Source organism: Rhynchophorus ferrugineus, unplaced genomic scaffold (assembly GCF_030347505.1).
Source record: "Rhynchophorus ferrugineus isolate W39M unplaced genomic scaffold, kcgeb_rfMv2 rfM3, whole genome shotgun sequence".
Lineage (NCBI taxonomy): Eukaryota > Metazoa > Arthropoda > Insecta > Coleoptera > Curculionidae > Rhynchophorus > Rhynchophorus ferrugineus.
Genome location: NW_027472582.1, coordinates 48,496,825 through 48,524,216, shown reverse-complemented (window position 1 = coordinate 48,524,216; position 27,392 = coordinate 48,496,825). Strand labels below are relative to the sequence as shown.

The window sequence follows — 27,392 nt, the reverse complement described above, 5'->3', positions numbered from 1 at the left end:
ACCTTTACGTTCCGTTAAATAAAATTTGTTTTTTTCAGCGCCTTATTAATACAATTGACCAAAAGACTTACTGATTTGGCTTCCAGGGGCATTCTCAGAGCATAATTTTGGATTTGGATTTTTGTATACGATGTGGGGAGGATGAGGGGAACCATTCCAACAATTCGTTTAGTTTAACTGGAATTAAAGGACTTAGTTTTATATTAATTGGAATATAACCTTAGCATGGAACGGTTAGAACGAGTTATTGAGTTGTAACTGATTTTGATTGTGTTGCGTAAATGTCCAAAACCAAATAGTGTTAAATCATATTTTAAAAGCTTTTAGCTTTTATAGGTGGTTTATAGGTTGGTTTTGAGTCATATTCTACTAAAATATTTGGGAGAAAAAAGTTTACTGAAATCATAATTTATCAATACAATTGACTATTATTTCTCAAAGATCTTCATTTGTTAATTTGAAATAAAATTACTATACTGAATTAATAAAGAGGACAATATATGAACGTGAGAATGAATTAAAATTATGGTGCATTTTAACTGGTATTTAAAATTTTAAGAATAAAGCAAAGAGGGTTACCAGTCGCATGTTCTTATGTTGATCACTTGCTTCATATAATATACATATATAAAATAAATGTTAACAACTCATATCTATTAATAGCTGTAGGATCTATTAATCTAAAAATATTCTATTCGAGCAAAAAATCAACTAATTACCGATTAAATAAATAAATATCAGCATAAACAAACTAATTATATGTCCCCTTTCTCATTTCTTTCTGTGGTGTATAAATTCCCGACCGGTACGACATACAAACGCCATAAATATCGGTATTATGGTAAATAAGTAATAAAGGATCTGTCCCGATACTAACGCCGGTTTCGCCTTTTTCAACGGAATTTACTAACTCGCCTCAATTAATGACTTTATCGTGGAATTTTAAAGCAACTTTGTCGCCGAGAGGGTCCCGAGAATAAAGAGATAAAAGAGAGTATCATTGACAAATAAATTGGTTCAGTACCTGTAAAACTAACAAATGACTTCGACTTAAACTACTTAAATAAGCGTGTTATTTTAGCCGATAAGTGGATTAACATCTGATAGAAACAGGAAGAATAATTCTACAATATAATATAATTTTCGCAGTTTTATTGTAATAGAGCAAATTGATACGAATATCTCAAAGACGTAATAAGATTTGGTTTGAAAAATGAAAGAATTTAATAAAATTTTCAATGATAAAAAAAATCTAGTGCATAAATCTCAATTAAGAAGTTGGACTGAGTAGTCATGGCCGATTTTTTATTGTTTTGATAGTGTACAAAGAGTGATTCGAGATCGCATATATTCCGACTATAACAGAATGTCTGGTAAGGAAATTTATTTAGTACAACTCACGAATTCTGTCAATTACGCCAGATGTATACCAGAATAAAATAGAACAAAAATTTGGTGTTCATGAGTGTCTTTTACCTGTTGACTTCTGGCTGTCTGTTTTTATGACTTTTTTTTATCTTGTTCAGATTTTTCTGATGAACTGATGGTTTGTCTGTGAGTTAAAAGTGTAAATAATTTTTTTAACTCTTAGTAACTCCACAATTTTCTCAGAGCGCAATAAATATTTGTTATGTATGGTATGTAGAAAATCACTTCATTAAGTGATCTCGTGCATAAAATACTATTTTAATTAATTAGACTTATTACAAAGCTTATTCTAAAGTACATATACGTCCAATAATCAGATCGGATAGTGTTAGACGTTTTAGTCTAGGCACTTCACTGTCACTTCGCATATTTAGCCGTTTAGCGAGTACATTGGGATGGAGTGGCACTCTTTCGAAGTACTTCACACAAACACGTTGAATTACACTCGTTATTGGCTCTAGAGGAATATCGATTATTATTGGTTGAGCTTCTTTGAGGGTAATTTTTTTATGTGGCGACTCCATTTGAAATGGCGAATTCAGGGAGCTAGTAATTTTATTTTCGTCATCTTGAGATAGCTTAGACGGGAAGGGTTTGAGAGAAGGTTTGAGAAGATGTCGGCTTTTTCTTTATTGCTTCTTTATTCTTCCCAATTATTTGCGTTTATTTTAATAGGTGGGTTATGCTGCTCTGTAATGAGTATATATATAAATAACTAAATAATATGAATATATAAAATAATGGTTAAATTAGTAGTTTCACCATTGCATTTATTATAATCCCAAACTATTTAAAAAAATAGCAAAATAGCTGTTCCTCAACTAATTTAGAGTCTGCGCATAATCGCCAAATAATAGGTGTTTGCGTGTATTCTAATCACTTTAAAAAGGTATCTATTTTAAAAAATTGGTACAATATATGTTTATGGAACTATTGTTCATGATTTTCTTCAACTTATTCCCATCTTTCTGGCAATATGGATCTGAATGATATGTCGAGAGAAGGCTGGTTCGATGGTTGGCGGATGGTTTGTCACTTTGGTATCCAATTATCGATTTGTTTTCGCAATTTTTCAGTATTTCTTATGCCAGCTAAGCCATGTTTCATTGATCTCAACAAGTGGTAATTCATCAGCTAAATACCCTTGGTGCCGCAGAACTTCACAACTCTTACAAAGTGAGACTTAGCGTTGTCATGCATGAGGAAATTCCGAAAAAAAAACACGGCTTAGTGGGTATTAAAATTGTATGTATAAATGTGTTAAAGTTGATGAAAAAACGATATAAAGTCAAAATTTGTTATGTATTTAAGGAACATTATTAATTATATTTTATTATGACTCACGAAATTTGACATTCTTGATTCTATAAATAACAGTTAATCAATCCGATACACTTAAATTTAAGAACTAGAAATAATCCACTTGCTTAACTTAATTATGCTTCAGTAACTATATTGACTAAAATATTGTATCAAAACTATTGAATTGGTCAAGATTGCGTAAAAATGATATGTATTAATAAACAAATAATGAAATATATTTCCTAAGTAAAGGGACAATAGGTTATTTTTAAAATGACCATATGCCCTAAAATTGTTACTAAAATTAGAAAATAGTCATGTGATGGATATTTTTCTGAAATATGTGCTAGTGAATGGCTTCTTTCGAATTGCAATTTAAATTCACAATAAGTATTCTAATTTCCAGATTATGGTGATTTAATATCGCGTGATTTCCATCTACCAATAAAATGAAAGTAAATTAATATTATGCTGACCTAAAGACCATAGATGTAGATGTTCTAAATCACTACTTCAAATTTTAAAACATTATTTATATTTTGAGCCATGGAACTCTTGATGTTACCAATGAAATTTTGATATTTTTGATAATACTTTAGAACACTTTATCATTTAAGCCCTGCTGATTTTTACAATGTGTTGGAAATTGCATCTCTGTTGACAATTATGCTTATTCCACATGACGAAGGAAATAAAGAATCAGTATGATCAAGGAATGTAATGACGATGATTTAAATGAAGCATATGAGATAACAGTTGGAGATACATTCAATCAATCAGTCAACTGTATAAATGTTATATTAATAGATTTAAAAAAATCTTCGTTCGCTTATCAATTTATTTATACAATTATTAAAAAACTCGTATATGGCGACAGTTTTAAATGAAGGTTATAATAAACAATATTTTCTTGCTGAAAGTCTTCGGAGAAATAAGAAAAACAAACAAATGTCATCGGATTATTCCTCAACATGACAATTCCGCTTCCGAATATCAAAAATAAATTGTATGGAAGATTCTAGTTGGCAGAAAAAGCCGTTCATGCATACACAAATCGTGTTTTCCGGAACAATCTTAAGCGTAAAACGGAAAAAATACATTGACAAATGGTTCAAACGCATGAAAAAGTGTAATAAATGATAATTAAAAATATTTTAAAATGCAATTAATAATATTTCATTGATAATTAACAAGTTAAATATAGATACTTACTTTTGTTTAAAAGTTTAAGAAAATTATTTCGTCTAAATTAAGTTCTTTTTCTGAATATAATATATGTAATAATAAAATTATATACATATATGTTGGAATAGGTCATTGCTAAGGTATTTCAAACATACTACGGTAAATGTAAGCACATGTTTTCATTAGGTAATCGTTTTCATAATTAACCTAAATACGTTGTACTCGGTTAAGTAATATATGAAAATATATGTCTATAAAAGCAGAGACTGGTTAAAGATATTTAAGTTTGTTTAGAACATATTCTAGGTTTTCGTTTATCTTTAAACGTAATGGTATAAACGAACAAGTATTCATAAGTGTTAACCTCTTTGTACAGTTAATACTGAAAGTCATTTTATTATATTTTTACATCCTATATATGGTTTCAAGTATCATTAAAACCTCATATATCATGTTAATATTGACTTTTTATTAGTATTTGTAAATTCTTCATGAATTGGTAAAATTAGCTTCAAATATACCTTTTTCAAACATTATTTTATATCAAAAATAATATTTGGCACAAGTTGTTATTTTTGACACTCTATTGTTTATGGGCATAAGAACGAGTCAAATATGTCTAAATCGAGTAATTTTACGTTTTATTGTTATCCTAGACATACAATATCTATTATGACATATGTTTACTTAATACTACGTGTTGCTGTGGCCCCGTCTAGTTAAATAAAAGAAGAAAAGAGAAGAGGCACCGGTTCTAATATGTTTAATTTTACAATGATTGTGGACATTATGCATTTTTTAAAGTATAGTGACGAAGTGAGCTTAATTAGTTCATATTGGTTGTTTTTCTAATACTCAATTGATGTCTAAAATGCTGAATGAGAAATAGATTTATGGCTACAGAAGAATTCAGTTATTTTTGTGCATTACTTTGTCACTTCCTTGGTATGCTAAGAATTACAATTATTCCAAATGCGCAAAAAGCGGGTGCAATTATTATAAGGAAAGAAAATACGTATAAAATTAAGAAATACGGTTAAAACTAGAACCATTGGAACAAAACAGTTGTTAACAGAAGAATACGAGAGAAATATACATATATTTAATTAGTTAGAAAGAGTTATAATACTGATATATTTAGTAAATAAAAATAAGTAACGCCTATATAAAATGAAATTATGCTTTACAATTTCAAAGCAATCCATGGACAATTTCGGGGTCTTTTCGATTTTACACAAGCGGGTATGCATATTTTTATATATTCAATTAATAATGTTATGGGGTGCAAATATGGGGTTGCACTAAAAATTCAAATCAACTAGTCATACAGCGCTGTCAAAACAAGGTTCTTCGATTGATTACCAATGCCTATCGCTATGTAACCAATGAAGAACTGCACGATGACCTGCAAATCAAATGGATTTGCGAAGTTGTGCAGGATTTCGCCTTAAAACACGAAAGAAGATTACTAAATCATACTAACGTGGAAGCAATACAACTGCTGGACAGCGCGCAGGATGTCAGGAGATTCAAACGAAGAAAACCATACGAACTTGTGTCAACATTTAATGTGTAATATTAGTGTAAACTATAGCTATAAGTTGATAATTAATAAATAATTATGATTTTATAATTGAGAAATACATACTGATATATTTTCTCGCACTCGTCTTGCTTGTTAATTAATCCAAGTACATAGGAAAAGTAGTAATAAATTAATTGTAATTAAGATTGTACTAAGCATATCTAATAAAGATGTTATAAAAAAAATAATAATGTGAACAAGAATACAGAATATTACAAAAATACATAGACTTCGACGTTTTAACTTCAACTAACTATTGATTTAAAACTTATATTAAGAATTATTATTTGAATAACATATCTATGTATTTATTTTTTTGGGAAATATTTAAGAAGTTATTTAAGTTAAAAAAAATACTTTTTTCGCATTAAAGTCAATTAAAGTTACAACAAAATTCGATTATAGTTTATTGTTATATATTCTTTGATAAAATAAAATAGTTCTTCAAATTCTAACATTTAATTAAATTGCGGAAGTAGATAAAAGCCTAGAAACTATGATATCATTATACCATTTATTTGGTAACAATAATTAAAATGATGATTTCAAAAAGCTTTATTTTTCATAAATTAGATGTCGTGTAATTCGATTATATCCTTCCCATTGTCATTGAAATGACCTTTCCATATATAAGATATTTCCTTTTAAAACACAAACTTTTTATTTACGTTACAGGTAAATACAGGTAGGTAGTGAAGTATCCATACGCAGGTAGATAGATCTACCCTGACATTCATAATAGTAATGACCTTGAATTTTATCTGTCATCTTGGAATATTATTGGCTGTGACGTTTGAATTCATATTATTCTTGGCTTTACTAAAAATAGTAATTAATTATTGTTCTAATAGAGGAATATATTAAAATGTTTGCGATAAGATTTTTGAAATAGTAACTAAATTGAAATAAATAGTACCTACACTACCTTAAAGTTATTTCTATGCATTCTTGTATAAACTATTAAAACTTTTTAGGGTTTGCTATTAAGGAGATATTTTGTTTTCTGTCACGAAATCAGAAATATTTTTAAATAACAATCTATTTTCTCTGAATAAATATAGTTTGTAATAAATGTATTTTGCTAAAATTCTACTTATCTCACATAAGTAAGACGTTTTATATCTATATATCTCTTATCTTGTAATAAATTAATCAAAATCATTGATAGATTTAGTTTTACTGCTAATCTTCCCATTACATAAATAAAAATTAAATATTCTTAAAACACAATTTTATTTTAAAGCTTGCACTTATAGAATTATTTTTTCATAATTAGCTTTAACTTAGGATAAATAAGCGACTATACTAGCGACTGGACATTAAAATAGTCAACCTGAAACTGGTACGTGCTCGGTTTCAGTGATATTATATAAGTTATAGGAACATTTTTAGTATCCTCAAGCAGAATCACTATTTTGAAACCAACCTAGTGTTAAGAAAAGTTATAAACTATTGGAATGGCCAGATAAAGAAATTGTCAACGGACAATTACATACTCAGAAGATATTATTAGTTTGTGAATTATAGCATTTTGAGTTTGCTTGTTTAGTTGCAAGTTTAGACGTGGTCAAATGAGCACCGAAGACGGTGAACGCAGTACACGTCCAAAAGAGGTTGTTACTGACGAAAACATTAAAAAATATGACAAGATGATTTTGAATGACTGTAAATTGAAGTTAACTGAAATAGCAGACACTTTGAAGATATCAACTGAACGTGTACATCATATCATTCACGAATATTTGAGTATCAGAAAGTTCTATGCAAAGTGGGTGCTGCGCGAGCTCACTTTTGACCAAAAACATCGACGAGTTGATGATTCGGAGCAGTGTTTGGGGATGATCAAGCATAATAAATCCGAGATTTTGCGTCGATATGTGACAATGACTCCATTATTTCACTCCGAAGTCTAATCGACAGTCATCCAAGTGGACTGCACACGATGAACCCGCTCGAAAGCGTAGGAAAACGCAACAGTCGGCTGGCAAAGTTATGGCGTCTGTATTTTGGGATGCGCATGGAATAATTTTCACTAACTACCTTGAAAAAAGAAGAACTATCAACAGCGACTATTACATAGCGTTATTGGACCGCTTGAAGGACGAAATCGCTGCTTCACCAAGACAATGCACCATGTCAAAAATCCATGAATTGGGCTTCGAATTGCTTCCTCATCCACCGTATTCTCCAGATCTGGCCCTCGGCGACTATGTTCTGTTCTCAAATCTCAAAAGAATGCTCGCTGGGAAGAAATTTTCATCGAATGAACAGGTGATAGATGAAATTGAGGCCTATTTTAATGCATAGGACAAATCGTACTACAAAAAATGGTATCGAAAAGCTGGAGGGTCGTTATAATCAGTGTATCACCCTTGAAGGGAATTATGTTGAATAAAAAAAACTATTTTTGCCAAAAAAATGTGTTTTACTATGGTAGACTGGGGACTTTTCAATTGAACTGTTATTTCGTTAGAAGCCATAAGAAGTATAATTCACTGCTTGTAGCACAATGTGTAAGTTTTGCGTAACGTATTTGCTAACCAACTAAATGTGACCTGATAGAAAAGTGGATAGAATAAAACTTTGAAATTCTACACGATCTAATTAAATATAATCTGTTTAATTTTAAAAATAACAAAAATCATCAATTGTTATTCTACATTTATATTTCAATAATATGTTGTTTATATGTAACTAGGTTTTAAAAATTATTTTTATCACTCTGCCTCTAGTCAAAAACAAAATAATATTGTTCCGAATTCAGCAAGAGATTAATGAGATATCAAAAATTAAATTAAATTAATATAATAGATTAAAAAACAGGAAACATATGTTCTTAAGACATATCAAATTATGGCATCAGAAGTAATGCGATACAGTTGGTCTAAGCAAAACAACTTCATAACACACATAACGTACGCCGTTTATTCTTCGTGGATGTCATTGACTTTATAGCAACATCAGATTTTGTTTAATGATGAATCGCATTGAACGATGCTAAACCGGATGAATTCTTAGTCTGTAATGCAGACCTCGTACCCGCTATCTGATGTGACATCTAAACGTTTTGTTCTAAACGAGATTGAAATGAGAACCATTAAAGCTGAAGTCCCGATTGTTTCGATCGAATTACTAATGCAAAAAGGATCTGAAACAGTTTCTCACCACATCGAAGCCGATAAGCATCACGCGGATGTGCCTCTCCGTTCGCTCCCAAGTTCACCGAGAAAGTGGGTGAAATGAGACAACGAGGTCGACGACGCGCAGATAAGGCTCTAACGATAATTAAATTTCGTTCAGGACTCCTTCTGACAAACGAAACTGTTATTTCGTTGTGTAATTGATTTCGACGTGTGCGTTATTCATCTGTTTATTAATTTACGAGGTTATCATGATCTATGCTACCGCGATTTTATGCCATCTGTCCAATGTTAACAGTAACGATGTCTCTAGAATTAATTATAAAACCATCAGAGTTAATTAAAGAATAGAGTTCGAATTTGTTACTTTCTTCTTTAGTTCTCTTTATTTAACTTTTGGAAAATATTTAATTATTTTAGTTAATATTTGCTGTTATTTTAGTATTTGGCTTTATTAGATATAAGTCCATAAGATATAAGAAGTAGCGTTCATGACTATTATCACCAGAGTATATAGTATTGGAGGGGCTTGAGCTTCTTAGCCCCTCAAAGGACTATAGGGCTCCCCAAAAAGTTTAATTTTTATGTACATTCTAAAAGTAGTCTAAAGGAAAAATTGTCCAAATTATGAGATCCAATTATCGATCAATTTTCGCACTTCATTAGTACTTTCTCCGAAACTGTATATCGGTCAAACCGTACTGCATTGCTCTGAACAAGTCGTAATCACAAGGTGCTATGTTTGATAAGCACGTATGATATATAACTTGGTATAAGAGCTGCAACATCGTATCTTTCACAACTTGCAATGTATGACCAAGCGAATTGTCATGTAAAATGATGGCTTTGTGCCGGTTAATAGCCAGTGGGCTAACAACAATATGTCCTTCAATTTGGTCAATTGACTTCGGATATCTGTAGTTTCAGTATCCGTAGAATACTGATACTACTATAGTTTCGTTCAGTTTTAACAGTTCGAAATATATTACACCTTGCCGATCACATCATATGAACAGAAAGACTTTACGGCCATGAAAATCCCGGTTCGGTATCATTGTGGGTGGCTCACCTGGGCTAACCAATGCATTTTTGCTCTTGAGATGGTCGTAGTAAATCCACTTTTCATCTCATCAGAAATTCTTCGTATTTTACTGGACAAGACATGAAACCGGGAAATCGTTCGAAAATTTTTCAGTAAATTAACGTGATTAACAATTTTCTCTCCTTTTTATATATTTTCGGTCAAGGATTTTGAATTTTGAAATATGTAAACGTCTGGAAACAGTTGATTCGTATAAGCGGTCTGAAAGATCCTGAGAGGCCATTAAATGAAAAAAAAATTTTGATCTATTAAATTGTTAGGACAAGTTGTTTAATATATATCGCTGATCAAGCACATGCAAGCACCTATTAAAGTGTTATATGATCAGCATCAGCGCCTCGCGATCCAAAATCGTAGGCCCGTTACTCATTATTAACCGACTTCAAAAAAGGAGGATGTTCCGCTGTATATATTTTTTTAATGTATGTTCACCGATTTCCACACACTCAATTGTGGACCGATTTTCAAATTTTTTTTTATTCAAAAGAGTGCAGTTCCGAGATGGTCCCATTGGAGGATCCAGTTCAAGATCAAGTCAGGATCTGTTAGGTGAAAGAGGGGAAATTGAGGAAAACTCTCAAATTTCAAAGGCATGTACAAAGTTTCAAATATTTTTATCAAAAATTATCAGATATTTGTGTATAATGTTATTTTTAAAGTGAGGTGATGGAAAATCGGAAGTAGTTCAGTGTAAAAGCCATTCAGTTTGCTTTTTCAATAACTTTTTGTTGTTCTAGTTTCGTTAGAGCATTTGTCAAATCAGTAGCTAGAGTAGGTAGCCGACCACGGGGCCTGAAGCGTTCCTTATTTTCAATAATTATTTCTTTATTCGTATTTTTCATCATACTGACTGCACTTTTACTTGTCACACCCATGGTTATACTTAATAAATTAACTGCGTAATTTATTGAGTAAATATCTAACACTAAAATGAGAAAAATAAAATATTTTTAACAAAAAAATTGAACCGATGTCAAAAAATAAATAAGGAACGTAATAAAAAGTAATAATCTTTTTTTAGATCGATTCAATTTTTTTGTTAAAAATATTTTATTATAATTTTTATTTTATACATGAGAATAGCGCTAATTTTAATCCGTTTAAAGATGTAATTACGGCAAACATTTCAAATAGATAGGAACTTAAGCAGTCACCTTACGTTTACAACTTTTCAGGCAATTTGTTTCTAATAGAATCGATCTGAATATGTAATAATCTCAAGTCTGGAAAGTACTCTAGTAATTTTACCTTTCAGACTTTTTGCAAAGTGTGACAAAGTGTAAAATACAAATAATAATTAACAAAATACAAAATATTATCTAGCATGTATTTAAAATACAATATTTTAGCTATTTTAATTAAAAATTAAAATTACATATTACAAAATTGAATCAGGTATTAGGTTATGTAAATAGAATAAAACTAATCCAGTCAGCCTATCAACTAATAAAAAGAGAATTTCCGCTCAAGAACACTAGATTTTTGAATGCCTTGTTGGGGTATGAAAAAATCTGCTAAAGTAAGCAACCTTTCTACATACAATTCTGGTGAGTGTTATATTGTATGTGCAATTTCTTTATATTTGGATAGAGTTCAAGGATATTTGATGTCTGTGATCTTTATCCACAAAAACAATAACATCATCTTTACTATTACCATTGCTTTTGTTAGTCCCAGGCATTATTTCATGTTTTTTGTAATTAGCTTTTAAAAGATTTAGAATTCCTTACCTCTCAAACGTTGTGATGCTTTTTGCCAATCTATGCATTTTGTAGTCAGGGGATTGTTTGTAGCATGAATCAGATAACAGTTTAAAAAACTTATCGACAAATCGTCGTTCTTTTTCAGTTGTGATACAATAACACTAAAATTTCTCAAATTCCAATCCTGTGGCCGATCTAATCTGGTCCTTACAGACATTAAAGTAGGCAGTAGTTGATTCGAATGTAATCTAAATCTGCAACAATTAGTTTCAATACTCAAATGAATTCCTCCAAGTATTCTAGTTCTATGACCAAGAAAGTCTTAGTCTTGCCTTGGGCCTGATGGTTCCAATGGCTGGATTTATTACCCTTGGATATATTTCTGGAGAAAAAAATACACCGAAATGTGGCTATATTTCCTGGATAGAGACGTACGCTATTAAATAAAAATGTAAAATTCTCACGATATTCAAACGCTGCCCCATTGACGTTTTTATAGCATAGCACCAGTTAAGTGAGGAATGAAAATGCAAAACATGTATTTGTATTTCAATTACGTATTTTTATTACAAATAATTCAAATACTATTACCCAATCCTGGGTAATACTTAAATCCTGTAGAAGTCATTTTAAATAAATTCTTGCCGGCTTAGTTGGCGCAGTGGTAAATGCGACAGGACGGTCCATCTACAGTGCGGCATGGTCGTAAATTTATTTTTGTGATTGTTTAATATTTGTGATTGTCCTAGACAAGAGTGCAAAATCCGACAAGAAAAAAATGAACCCAGTCACGCCAGTAACCAGGTTGGGTAAGACCGGATGTTTTCTGGGATGATTTCTAAGTTGGTCACTCGCCAATCGATAGACTTAGTGCATGGTTCGGAGCCCACGTTAAACTGTAGGTCCAGTTATAAACATTAGTTGGTAAAAGGAGACTTTAAATATATATATATATATATATATATATATATATATATAAAACAGTAAAAATTATTATTCAAAAAAAACAATCAATGTATTAAAATAGTTTCTAGGCAGCTTCAGACAAAATCGAGGAAACTGTACTTTTATTGCTGATTAAGTGTCGAGATTGCAGAAAGGTCATATTTTATTGTTATAGGTCCAAATAGCGCAACAGCTTTCATTCAAGTAATATTGCAAAATATAAGATTTTTCTCTAGAAATCGGTTATGTTCTTACAGTTAAATTAAATAGTTATTTATGTAATGTTTTAAATATTGAGAGGACATTGGAATTAATAAATCGCTTTTCCTTAAATATTCTTTAAATCAAATACTATTTATTAAAGCATTTTTAAATGCATGCTGTATGACCAATTAAAAGGTTATCTACAATAACTATCTGGGCTTGAGACGTGCGAATGTTACAAGATTTTGACCTAAAAGATGCCTTATTGATATAGCCGTTTGTTCGCAGATCTATATCTATATCATGAAAGAATGAATTTCTAATTTCTAATTCGTTCGTGCTTTTATTCTTTATTAACTTAAATGAAACGCTGAATCATATAAATGTCGAATGTGAAAACATTTCTAATTGCAAATATTTTGCTGTAATTTTGACTACATAGTACACAAATGTATTGTAGTATTATATGAGAGGGAAAACCTTCATAATAGATAACTTTCATTTTAGTTACGTTTTTATCAAAGATGATATTAAATTTATGGTTCCGCTGTTGACAATCTGCTAACTTATTGAACAAACTAATATTAGTATTCGTATCAGTAGATCGGCTTACAGAATATGTATAAAGAGTAGGCAGAATTTCAATTCAACAATCAAACTGAAGCTCAACAACAAAAGTAATACTAAACTGGACAAAATAAACTAATTAATTTTCTTATATCATAGAGAGAAAAAACCTAATACCAACACACCAGTTTGGCTTTATTAACAAGCATTCAACAATTGACCAGGTCCACAGAATAACAGATGTTATTGAAAAAGCCTATGAAAGTAAAAAAGTATGCTCAACTATATTCTCAGATGTAGCACAAGCCTTCGATAAGGTTTGGCATGAAGGCCTTGTTCATAAACTACAAGAAATGTTACAAAAGCAACACACCGAACCATTAAAACCGTACATTACAACCAGAATGTTTAGAGTTAAACAAGAAGAAGCTTACTCTACAATAAAAGAATCTAAAACAGGCGTACCACAAGGAAGTGTACTGGGACCAATGTTTTATCTACTACACACTTGTGATATACCACAAATGCAGAATATTGTGATGGCTACATTTGCTTATGATACTGAGATTATATCTGTCGGAGACAATAGTCAAGAAGCCTCACGAAAATTACAACAGGCAAGTGACAATATAAATAATTGGACACACGCAAGCTGTATAACCAATTAAATGGTTATCTACAATAACTATCTGGGCTTGAGACGTGCGAATGTTACAAGATTTTGACCTAAAAGATGCCTTATTGATATAGCCGTTTGTTCGCAGATCTATATCTACCTTATGAAAGAATGAATTTCTAATTAGTTCAAGCTTTCTTTCTTTATTAACTTAAATGAAACGCTGAATCATATAAATTTCGAATGTGAAAACATTTCTAATTGCAAATATTTTGCTATAATTTTGACTACATAGTACACAAATGTATTGTAGTATTTTATGAGAGAGAAAACCTTCATAAGAGATAACTTTCATGTTTCCACTAAGGTTTAATGTAATATGATTTATTTATTTATAATTTAAGTCACTTCAACACTACTGTGTTATTTAATAATTGGTAAAGCACACGATATGCTTAAAGTATTACAGTATATTAAATAGATTATTGTTATAGATATAGATTTTAAACGAAAGTATATTATAAATATTATAAAATAAATATAGTAATTGTTAACCATGTTAATTAAAATATTAAATATAGGCACACATTTATGTTGTCATATAGATACATCAGTACAAATACAACGAGTTAACATTGATTTAGTTTAGCCACTATCACATCCTACATACCATAACCGACTTAATGTAAGATGTCCTGTTTGTCGGCAGTTTTGAGTAGAGCTAGGGATTGTGCCGGTAGGGATTCAAGCGGAGTATATAAGACTTATAGCGAATACTAAGATTGCTATTATATGAATACTATATTGCTATTATAGTAGAATCCATCAGATAATCATTAACAGTATGATATTTTATGGAAATAATTTCCCCGAGGATACCCAGCATTCTGTCGGTATTGTCTCCAATTATCTTCTGTTATATTTTCTATAATCCTGTAAAATCGCAATTAATAAATATTGAATCAAGATACTTGCAATTGGGATGACTAACTATGTTCAATAGAATGTATCGATTCGTGGATACCCTCAAAAGATACAACGTGCTTTCAAGACGGAATCCATAAATTGTCTGAAAGAATACTTTGAATAAAATAAATGTACCATTTTGTCACAATAAAGCTTCAAATTACAAAAATTCTTTAATAGTTTATAGCTCTAATATAAACAAAATATTATGTAACTCCAAAAATTGTTAGCTTCATGGGTTTTTAATATTGATAAATAATACCATTAACATAAATTCCAATGGATCATATTAGAACCAACCGGGTCATCAGTTACGGATAACGATATAACGTATTCGATTAGATACAGCCCATTATTTGACCAAAATTCCGATGTACAAGGAATAATCTTCAATCTTAATAATCCAATTAAGGTACAAGCATGTAAAATCAGAGTGTGTGTTGATTTTATGAAATTTCTGTCTCGTCGACTCGTCCTCTTCGTTATGCGATGGATCGGCAGATCGTTACGTGCGCTCGCTTGGGGCCTGATACCGACTTAATATGAGATGTATAAGTAGCAGCGGTCGGTGCCTATTGGCGGTACCTTAAGGACATTTTATAGACAAGCTGGGAAAGACCTAATGGTTGTCCAGGCCGATTATCGTTTGATGTTATGAAGGCATTCTTAAAACGGAAAACTTTTTTTAATGTCGGCCTTTTGCGTGTTTTTCTAAACGAAAAAAGATAAATGGTAATAGTATATATTTATGCAGTCTCTTCCTCTCTTTCTATTCGCTTACTATCGGCAAAAAGCACGCACAACGGGGCATTAGATATATTTGCTCTGGTTTGATATTTGTAATCAAATTTGCCTTGTATTTTCTTATCATTTAATAACACCCTATATAATACTTAAGAAAACAAAAATTTTAGCTTGATTTTTTTAAGATCAAGATATCTTTGTTTTTAATGAGACGTGTGTTTATGTTAAAACCGAATGGCGTATTGAGCGAAATGTCTATAAAGAAAAATAAATAATAATAAAGGTTTGTTTTACATTAGAATAGATTTGAACTGTAAGATCTGTCACCGTATAGCAAGTCACGACTTCTTTCCGTAAAATAAAATAGTTTTCATAACTGGTTATCGGTGGGATTCTGGAAAGATCATAAGGTCCTCTTTTGAATTAATTTAATTAACAGAAATCGAATTGATTATCAAGAAAAGAAGACACAGATTGAAGTTGGGTTGACAATTGTTTAGCAGTATTCTCGAAGTATTCCTTGGTATAGTTAAGTCGAGCTGAGACAAAAATATTGCATCTGAATCATTCATGTTACAAAAACATCCTTCTTCCGTGGATTTCCGGAACAATAATTGCAATTCAAGGTATAAGGCCACCATAGATCATTGAAGTTGCTGTGAATTAACCGTCTTCTGGAATTTGGATAAAAACTTGCGGGTCAGGGTGTGCGCCCATTAAAAGTAGATTACAATAGCTCAGTGTTTGTTAGAATTTGTAGTTGCCAAAACTAAGAAGCCTTTGCATAAAGGTATACTATAGAAATTTAGTTAGAAACAGTTCTACTCAGAAAAACTACAAACCATGGGATAACGACCACGTACATCCCTATTTATATATAGGTCAATTTTTCTTTTACCGGGGACTTTTCCCCGGCTTACCATAGTAAAACAATTTTATTGGCAAAATTAGCTTTGTATTCAACATAATTCTCTTTAAGGGTGATACACTGATTATAGCGACCCTTCAAATTTTCGATACCATTTTTGTAGTACGATTTGTCCTTTGCTTCAAAATAGGCTTCAAATTTCTTCCCAGTGAGCATTCTTTTGAGATTTGAGAACAGGAAATAGTCGCTTCCGGTTACAACCTCTTTTGGGCGTCCACTGCGTTCACCGTCTTCGGTGCTCATTTCCCCACGTCTAAACTTAGAATACTAATCCTTGATGGTTGATTTTCCTGGGGCAGTGTCCGCAAATTCGGCATCAAGCCCAGTTTTTGTTTCAACTGTATAATTTCCCTTCAAAAAGCAATATTTTATCAACACGCAAAATTCCTCTTTATACATTTTCTCACAATAACAAAAGTTGTTTCACTCAAAATGCTAATTCACAAACTAATGATCTGACAGCTGTCAAATTTATACACGCATACTTCGAGGGTTAGGGCTAATCCCGCAGTATCACCATCTATGTGTTCGGTCGGGGACTTTTCAGTTGACCTGTTAAGACAATTCCTTTGTTTAGAACCAATTTTTTTATAAAAAAATTCAATTAAGAGTTCCCCAAGATAAACAAAAGAAAGTAAGGAGATATGTTGCAATGTTGTCCTGATCAAGCAATATTGCATTAAATAATAATTTTCAGTGCTTATTTTACTCAGCTTATCGCTTTTTCAAATTTGCATTCAACCTGTGATAACTAGGTTAAGAATATTTTCATATTATATATAAAAATGAATCGCAAAATGTGTTGGTAAGCGCATAACTCAACAACGCCTGGACCAATTTGGCCAAATCTTTTTTTAAAATGTTCGTTGAAGTTCAAGGATGGTTTTTACGGCGAGAAAAATTAGAATTATTGCTGAAAAAAACCCTAAAAATAGCCCTTTTATATATAAAAATGAATCGCAAAATGTGTTGGTAAGCGCATAACTCAACAACGCCTGGACCAATTTGGCCAAATCTTTTTTTAAAATGTTCGTTGAAGTTCAAGGATAGTTTTTACGGCGAGAAAAATTAGAATTATTGCTGGAAAAACCCTAAAAATAGCCCTTTTCTTTTTCCCATACAAATGATTTGTAACTAAAACGTAGTCAATTTGAGCTTTATTGCTATGGTATAAAGTTCATATTAAATTACAAGCACTCACTGTTGTCTAAGCAATGTAGGTGTGTTCCTAACGTCAAAGATCATATCTATCAAAACAATGTGCGTGTGTGCGTTGGAGCACAGAATACATAGTTGGAGGAGTTTAATGTCGCGTTCCGAAACTCGCGTTTCTTTTGTATTAGTTTCGGTACGCGAGATAAAATGCATCAGTTTCCACGTCATTACATCAGTCAAACAAAAATCGTGTTACCAACAGTGTTTTATTATTTTTAATATCCAAATCATCAACGTTGAATCTTGCAATTCAGTGAAATCGATTAAAATATTTGCAAATATGTAACCAAAGGGAGTGATATGGCTGTGATTGGAATTGGTGCAGAGAATTCTAATGATGAAGTTACCCAATACCAAATGGGCCGCTATGTCAGTAGTAATGAAGCAGTTTGGCGAATATTTTCTTTTCCTATTCATGAGAGACACCCTTCTGTTGTTCACTTAGCTGTGCATTTAGAAAATGGACAAAGAGTGTATTTTACAGCACAGAACGCAGTACAAAGAGCTGCTCAGCCACCATCTACTACATTAACCAGTTTTTTTGAGACATGCCAAAACGATGATTTCGCACAAACATTGCTATATTCTGAAATGCCAAAATATTATACCTGGAATCAATCCTCAAGGAAATTTATACGACGGAAACAAGGAAAACCAGTTCCAGGATATACAGATGTATATTCCACCGATGCGATTGGCCGGATTTATTCAGTACATCCAAGCAATGATGAATGTTTTTATTTACGACTGCTATTAGTCAATGTACGTGGACCAACATCATTCCAACAGTTACGAACTGTTGATGGTGAATTGTGTGGATCCTACAGAGAAGCCTGTCAACGTTTGCAATTGCTTGAAAATGACGCTCATTGGGATCAAACTCTCAATGATGCTGTAATATCATCACACGCTCATCAAATACGAACATTGTTTTCTATAATCATATCTACATGCTTCCCATCAAACCCAATTGATTCGTGGATGAAGTACAAAGATTATATGTGTGATGATATTTTGTATCAAATACGGAATAGAATGGGAAATCCAAATATACAAATCAGTGAAGAAATTTACAATGAAGCATTGATTTCAATTGAGGACATGTGCTTGATAATGTCAAACAAACTATTAATTCAATTAGGCCTGACCGCGCCCAATCGTCCAATGCATGACGCTTTTAACCAAGAGTTGCATCAAGAAAGACTGTATGATCTCAATGCTTTGAAAGAATTAATTCAAACAAATCTTCCACTGTTAAATGAACAACAGAAGTATGTATTTGAAACTCTTATGAAAGTAACAAATGATGAAACTGGAGGGATTTACTTCTTAGATACCACTGGTACCACCAGGTACAGGAAAAACTTTTTTGATTTCATTAATATTAGCAACAATTCGCTCACAAAATAAAATTGCAGTTGCACTCGCTTCGTCGGGAATCGCAGCAACTTTGCTTGAAGGTGGTCGAACAGCCCATTCAGCACTAAAATTGCTATTAAATATGCAAAGCAATGAAACTCCAACCTGCAACGTTTCGAAGAACTCTGCAATGGCAAAGGTTTTGCAGCAATGTAAATTGATTGTTTGGGATGAATGCACGATGGCACATAAAAAATCTTTGGAGGCTTTAGACAGAACCTTAAAAGATCTACGTAGCAATAATAACCGATTTGGTGGTGCAATGATTTTATTAGCAGGAGATTATCGTCAAACATTGCCAGTGATTCCACGATCAACGCCAAATGATGAACTCAATGCATGTCTAAAGTCCTCCAATTTGTGGAAACATGTCAAAGTACTTCATTTAAGCAAGAATATGCATGTCGAGTTGCAAAATGACCAATCTGGAAACATATTCTCTAAACAACTCATTGACATTGGTAATGGCAAATTTCCTATAGACATGTTGACTGGCTGCATTAACTTTCCTCAAAGTTTTTGTCAGTTAACTCGATCAAAAGATGAACTTATTCAGAAGGTGTTTCCAGATGTTTCTCAAAATTACAGAAACCATGATTGGTTGAGCGAACGAGCTATACTGGCTGCAAAAAACATAGATGTAAATGAATTAAATTTCAAAATTCAAGAACAAATTACAGGCGAATTGAGGATATATAAATCAGTTGATTCGGCTACTAATCAAGATGATGTAGTCAACTATCCACCGGAATTTTTAAACTCGCTGGATTTGCCAGGATTGCCACCTCACAATCTTCAATTAAAGGTTGGATCGGTGGTTATAATGTTGCGAAATATCAACCAACCGCGTCTTTGCAACGGTACACGGTTAGCGATAAAAAAATTACTAAACAATGTGATAGAAGCAACTATACTCAAAGGAAAGTATAAAGGAGAAGATGTTCTCATACCGCGCATCCCAATGATTCCGACTGATGTGCCATTTGAGTTTAAACGACTACAGTTTCCAGTGCGTCTTGCTTTTGCTATGACTATAAACAAGTCCCAGGGGCAATCATTAAATGTTTGTGGTATTAATCTAGAAAACCCATGTTTCTCACATGGTCAATTGTATGTTGCCTGTTCCCGTGTTGGAAAACCATCAGATTTGTTTATCTATGCACCAGGTAATCAAACAAAAAACATCGTATACCACAAAGCACTACAATGATAATAATAATAATAATTATGATTCACATGATTAACAATAAAGCGATTACTTACTTTTCAATCCTTATATATGTTTTATTTAATTATTTTTTATTCACAACGCCCTATCAGCAGGGTGATGGTTCTGTTCAGGAGAATTTTTTAAAATACGTAGGCACAAAAACTGCCACATTACAAATCTTTTTGACAGGACGAAGTCTGTCGGGTCAGCTAGTTATATATAAAATTCACATTGCTTCGCTTAAAAAGGAAAAAAAAACGAAACAAAAAATTTAAAACTGCATCAAATAAAATGTTTGAGTAACTTCTTGCAATAAAGCTAAATCCAAAATGTTTCACCAGATAAACTTTTTTTATTTCTCTTGTCCGGGTGTTTTCACGTTCTTCCCGTAAAGCCAGAACTTCTCGGTCCAATTTTTCCCCCAGGAACTGCGAGAGGGATAACCACTTTCCAACTAACGCACATAACAAGGAATGTAATATCAGCGTTGAACTGGAAAAAGTATTTTCCCGTCTGCCTTTGAATGCGGGCTTTGCGTCGAGTCGAAGTTGGTAAACAACACACAATTATGTTGTCGTGTAATAAAGTTCCCGGTCGCAGGAGAGCTAATTTATTTAGCGTTATGCATTAGTTAAATTTTTTGATGCACCAAAGTAGAGTGAGGTTTATGATCATAATTATAAAACACCTAAGTTTGATTACTACATTAGGTCAAAGTAAAATTCCTGCAGCTTTTTAAATCACATTTAAAAATCTAATGTTTGAAAATGATGTTTGCTAGAGGGTATATATGGCCTACCGCAGATTGTAAAAATGAATTATACCTGTGAACCATGGATATGGGTCGCATATATTTTTGTTTCATTGTAAAGAAATGCAGCACTTATTTTAAACATATTTTCTGTCATTGCACAATTAAAAAATTAACTTTAATTTAATCATAAGAATTTAGTTATGTTTTTATCAAAGATGATATTAAATTTATGGTTTCGCTGTTGACAATCTGCCAACTTATTGAACAAACTAATATTAGTCTCCCTATTAGTATTAGTATCAGTAGATCGGCTTACAAAATATATATAAAAAGTAAGCAGAATTTCAATTCAAGATTAAAACTGAATCTCAACGACAAAAGTAATCCTAACCTGGAAGAAATAAACTAATTAATTTTCTAATATCATAAAGAGAAAAAACCTAATACCAACACACCAGTTTGGGTTTATTGACAAGCATTCAACAATTGACCAGGTCCACACAATAATAGATGTTATTGAAAAAGCCTACGAAAGTAGAAAATTATACACAGCTATATTCTTAGATGTAGCACAAGCCTTCGGTAAAGTTTGGCATGAAGGCCTTGTTCATAAACTACAGAAAATGCTAAAAAAACAACATACCGTAATCGTACATTACAACTAGAATGTTTAGAGTCAAACAAGAAGAAGCTTACTCTACAATAAAAGAAGTTAAAGCAGGTGTACCACAAGGAAGTGTACTAGGACCAATGCTTTATCTACTCTACACTTGTGATATACTACAATTAGAGTATATTACGATGACTACATTTGATGATGATGCTGCGATTATAGCTGTCGGAGACAATAGTGAAGAAGCCTCACGAAAATTACAACAGGCAAGTGACAATATAAATAATTAGACACAAGTTGGGAAAATAAGAATTAATGAAAGTAAATCTGTACATGTGCAGTTCACCTATAAACAGACCTAACAAGCACCAATAACATTAAATAATACTATCATTCCATATAGCAACAACGCTAAATATCTCGGAATGAATCTTGATGCAAAACTTCGCTAAAAGGAACATATAAAGAAGAAAAGAAAAGAACTGGAATTGAAATATAGGAAAATGTACTGGCTAATTGGAAGAAAATCGCAATTATCAGTACATCATAAAATGCTATTATATAAGCAAATACTAAAATCTATATGGAAATACAGAGTTCAATTATGGGGATGTTCTGCAAAGAGTAACATAAATAAAATACAAATTTTTCAGAACAAAGCCCTGAGAGGTATTGTGGGCGCACCCAAATAATATAGGACTGATTACCTACATCGAGACCTTCAGATACCCACAGTCAGTCAAGAAATCAAGCGAATTGCAATAGGGTATGAGGAAAGACTCCATTCTCACGGGAATATTGAAATATTGCAGCTTTTGGATGCCAACAGAAGACGACACAGACTCAAAAGAATCAAACCATCTGATCTTGTTTAGTGTTGTGTAGTTAGGTGTATATATTAAAAATACAGCAGTGACGTGAATAAACGTTATTTCACCAGAGACAGAGAGGGCCGATGGGTCGTCCTGGTATACCTAGAGTTAAGTTATCATAAAGACAAATTGTAGGTTAGAGGGAAACGACTAGTAACAATGTATTAATTAAATAACAAAAAAAAATCTTATAAATAAAAAATCTCAACCAATTAATGACAATAATTAAATTATATATATTAAACCGAAGATCAAAAGATTATTGAAAATTTCGGTACAAAAGTAAAATCAATATTGATAATAACGCCATATTATCAACTTAATAAAATAATTAAACAATCCAATTAAATCCTAAACAACCTCATGAGAGTATGTTATAATAGACACTATTAACTTTATGAACAAGATAGTTGAATAATACTGAGCTTTATATGATGAAACTATTTAATAATTAAATCAACACTTACCGATACTATATATAAACAGAAGCAGATTTGTATTGCCTGTAACAAAAACAATTATATAATATGTATATGAATCAAGCTATAATATTTATACTAAAAATATTCCATCCTAGAGTTGAACATACATAAAAACATTTCTGAGGGTGTCTATTATGAGGAGATTTACATTGAAGCTAAACATAAAATAATGTAACATAAATTCGCGAAATAACGGTACTATACAACAAAATAAATTACCAATAATATAACTTATCTATAAATATTTCAACAAAAACGTACTTATCATTTAATAGAAAAGTAAAACTAATCAACAAACTGGGGAAAGATCAAGTTTTTATATCATACTATAAACTGGCGACATAACGATGGTATTCACTGGATCAATAAATATATACATAATTGGAAGATATGTGTTAATGTGTTTTATGTGTAATTTATGTGTTAAAGTATTAAAGTGAATTACTAATGGAAAAATACGTATTTTTGCTAGTGTATTTATTAGCATCTGGATAATTATAAAAAGAATATTCCTTCGAATACCTATTTTTGACCAGTGAAATAAATTAAAGTAAGAAAGAATAACTCAAGTATTATTAACAATACCTAAATCGTTCCATTAGTTCTTTTAAATTATTTTAAATGATAGTTAAGGTTATAATTTCATCCAGTATATACATCCATTAAGAGCATGTTAAAAAGAAACGAGCATAACTTTGCATGAAGCTAAAACAATCGTGGTGATTGCTTGAATAACAAATTGTTACTATATAAACACATTTTGAAGCCAATGTGGATCAACCCTGTGTAACACGAGGTTGCATAAAGAAACCCAACATCGATATAATCCAAACTTATCAAAACAAATTTCTCGCAGTTCTAGCATTGCAACGGTCATTGCATATTAGAAATTAGGACATTCATAAAGATCAAGTTTACCAACAGTCTGCGAAGAAATTAAACGGTTTGTGAAAAACAGCAAGTTAAATTACAAAACCTGACAACGTCGAACCACTACAACTGTTCAACAAGAGTGAACCTAGAGGTTGAGAGGACAAAAACCCATTTGTGTGAAAACTGTACCATGCGTTTTAAACTAGATTGCACCAGTGGGAGTCCATCCATCAGAGACTAATAAAGAAAATATTAGGGGATTTGTGGTATATGCAATTTAAATTAAAATATGTCTTTATTGACAAAATGGAATGAGTGTGTCTCGAGCGGTGATTAAACTTGTATACCCAAAACGTCGAAAGAGACCAGAGTTTGATGAAGGTATTTCTGCTTCTGTGTTTATTTGTAACTGGATACAACTAAGTAAATGAGTTTAAAAGTAGCCGTATATCCACCAAATATACAAATCTTTCGGGACATCCCTTGCAAGTGGTCATTCCCAAATCATGACAAAATTGACGTCAAGAAATCTAAAAAGAACATCCTCATTTGGAAAGTGTTATTACCAATGCTTATTGCTAAGTAACCAACAAAGAGCTGCAGGATTATTTCAAAAATCAAATGGATATAAGAAGTGATCCAACATTTTGCCTTAAAGCATGAAATACGTTTGCTAAATCACAGCAACATGGAAGCAATACAGCTATTGGACAACGCGCAGGAAATCAGAAGATTGAAGCGAACTAAACCACACGAACTTGTTTAGTGTATAAGTGTATTCTTAACTTTAGCCTAAGTAAATTAGTTTTATTTTAATTTAGGAAATATATACTGATGTATTAATTCCGTACTCGCCTTGCTTGTGTATTAATGCAAGTACAACAGACAACAAGAATATGTAATGTAATATGTAGTTAATTTTAAAAAAAATGGAAAAAAAATACAAAGTATATCTATGCAGTTCGCCAGTAACTTTTCTATAGTCGAACTTCAATTCAACAAAAATATCGCTTGCGGTACTAAATTTTACGTTAGACCAGATTGCTTGAAATCTTAAAAAGTATGTATTATGTTTAAATATTTAAAAACATCATCCTAAAATATTTTGTTTGACTATATTCTTCTACGGACTTGCAGCTCAGGCTCATCGAAAACTAGTTATGTGGTGTGAATGGCTATGAGTGCTTACGTGAACGCCAGTTTCAGAATTTGTTTATTTGTTTTCGTTCTAATTTTCGATGTTAAAGATGAAACCAGCACTAATCAGTCAATCTTTAAAAAAGTCAATGAAATTCTTTAAAATATTGATGCCGACATATTTCATCTCGGAACCTTTCTACAGGACTAAACATCTACTATAAAACAGTTTTATTCATGAATTGACACACGAATTATTTTCAGCAGCAAACATTTAATGCACTAAGTTTCCATTTTTTAATTACTGTTGAAAGGAAACTAAATCGACCTATTTTTAAAATATTATTAGGGGCAATGCAAAGTAGTTCACGTAAGACAACTATGTGTGCAAAATACTGTGGTTGAATTCCATGAAAGCTCCACAAGCTATTCAAAAGCTCGGATTAACACCAAAGAAAGTTAACTTGATTCTAAGTCTTGGGAATTGGAGAATTATTATTATTCATTATGAGATATTCGACCTTTTTCCAAACTATTAATTCGACTCTTTGATAGCACCAACTAATGCGATTAAGAACAAAACCTCCAGAATGATTGAATGCTGTCATTTATCATGACAATACTAGACCAAATACATCTTTAGTTACTTAGAAAAAATTGATATACTATTGATTGGCTTGGAAGTTTTTTTGACGGATCCACCGTTTAACCCGGAGCTTGCCTAGTCCGACTACTACCTGTTGCAGAATCTCCTAAATATGTAAAGCTGGTAAAGCAAGTTTGTGAAAAACACTTGGATCATTTTTGTCGCATAAAAATCCGAGAAATTCTACAATGACAGGTTTATGGTTTTATTAGAAGAAAAGCAAAAGGCCATCGATCAAAAACGGCATGTGATTAGTGTTTGCAATTAATATGAATAAATTCGCTTTGATAAACATAAAAAAAACTAAATTACTATTTACTCATTCATACCATCAGATAGACAATAAATTATAAAATTATGTTAAGAATTTTTCAGTGTAAATAATATGCGGTAACAATTTTAATATTTAATGATTATTACCAACGAGTATTAATCTTAAAAATAGTAGTTTTTATGAATGAAGGCAGTAAAATTTACATGGTATTTTTAAATTTAAAATAGCTGATATGAAGCATAATCTCTTAGATCCAGATATAAAATATTTTAATAGAGATATATATGTGCTTCATTCGCTTTATAATTTATAGAGGTAGTTTATACTTTATAATTTATAGATATATACTGATATTTAATTTTAAATTATCGTTTGCTGCAACGTATTACGTTAGATAAATAATATACTTGTTAGTATCATGTGACTGCTACTATATCAAATGGAATAGATTAATGATAAGTAAGTAATGCATTGTCTATGTATAATAAGCTATACTATGATAATTGTTAATATTTGCTATTATCATATTTTATTCGAAGATAATAGTCTGTACAATTATTTATTTATTAATTCTCAATTATTTTAATAATGTTTTCAATTTATACCAGTACATAAAGTTGTTTCTAAAATACAGAAAGATGATTTTAGTATGTGGTAAGGTTATGTATGTATATGTGTATAACTCTATGTATAATAGCCTTGGTGGTATCATTCTATTCCCATAATTATTAACAAACAATTTTACTGCCGATATATTTTTTTTGTTTCAAGTGAATTCAGAATTCCCAGGTTCATTATTTAATATTCACTATGCAGTATTAATTTTTCGTCTTTTTAACTTATTTATTGATATTTTGTAATTCCAAAAATGTTTGTCGAACAATTCACTTGCAGCTCTTCTCATCGCTCCTAATAACTTGAACCTTAATATTGGTGACGGGACATATTAAAATTGATCTATTATTTAGAATTAGAATATGAAATTAGTATTTCATGCAAATGATAATAAGAACTTATTTGTTTTTTTCTCAGTTCTTCAGTTGTGTTAACTTATGTTGTACATTCACCAAAATATTAAAAAGTATTAGTAATGCTATTTATCGGAAATAATTTATGAATCACACTTTATGCATTTTTATTTTATGTTGTTAAAATAAATGCATGTTGAGAATTTTAATATTCTCGACTTGTGAGTGATGATATCTGAAATATTTGCCTGCCTTTTTGTGTGGTGTATCACTGTCACCTGAATTTAATTTAACTATCGCTTAACATAAATTCAAATCAGCGAAGGTTTTTTTAAAACGAAATTAGATCAGAGTGAGTTGCTAATTAATAATATTACATAGTTATTAAATTGAAATGGTTTCCAAAATTGTAAGCTAAAAGGATATTTTCAGTATCACATTCACGCTTCATTACCTATGCAAGTTATTAATTGTAACACGTCCTCAGTGTTTATTACTTTGTCTTTGATATTGG

The 27,392-nt window shown here is 31.4% G+C and overlaps 1 protein-coding gene across 3 annotated transcripts in view; it reads right to left on the bottom strand.

Moving 5' to 3' along the window:
* Prosap (SH3 and multiple ankyrin repeat domains prosap) overlaps nucleotides 1-27,392 on the bottom strand; it is a 292,925-nt gene that overhangs the window by 203,393 nt on the left and 62,140 nt on the right. For 2 of the 3 annotated variants that reach the window (XM_076401310.1, XM_076401311.1), the window contains exon 2: nucleotides 22,966-23,001. The exons of the other annotated variant lie outside the window; for it this stretch is intronic. The gene's annotated coding sequence lies outside the window, so the exon portion shown is untranslated. The remainder of the gene's footprint in view (nucleotides 1-22,965; nucleotides 23,002-27,392) is intronic. 3 annotated transcript variants of the gene reach the window in all.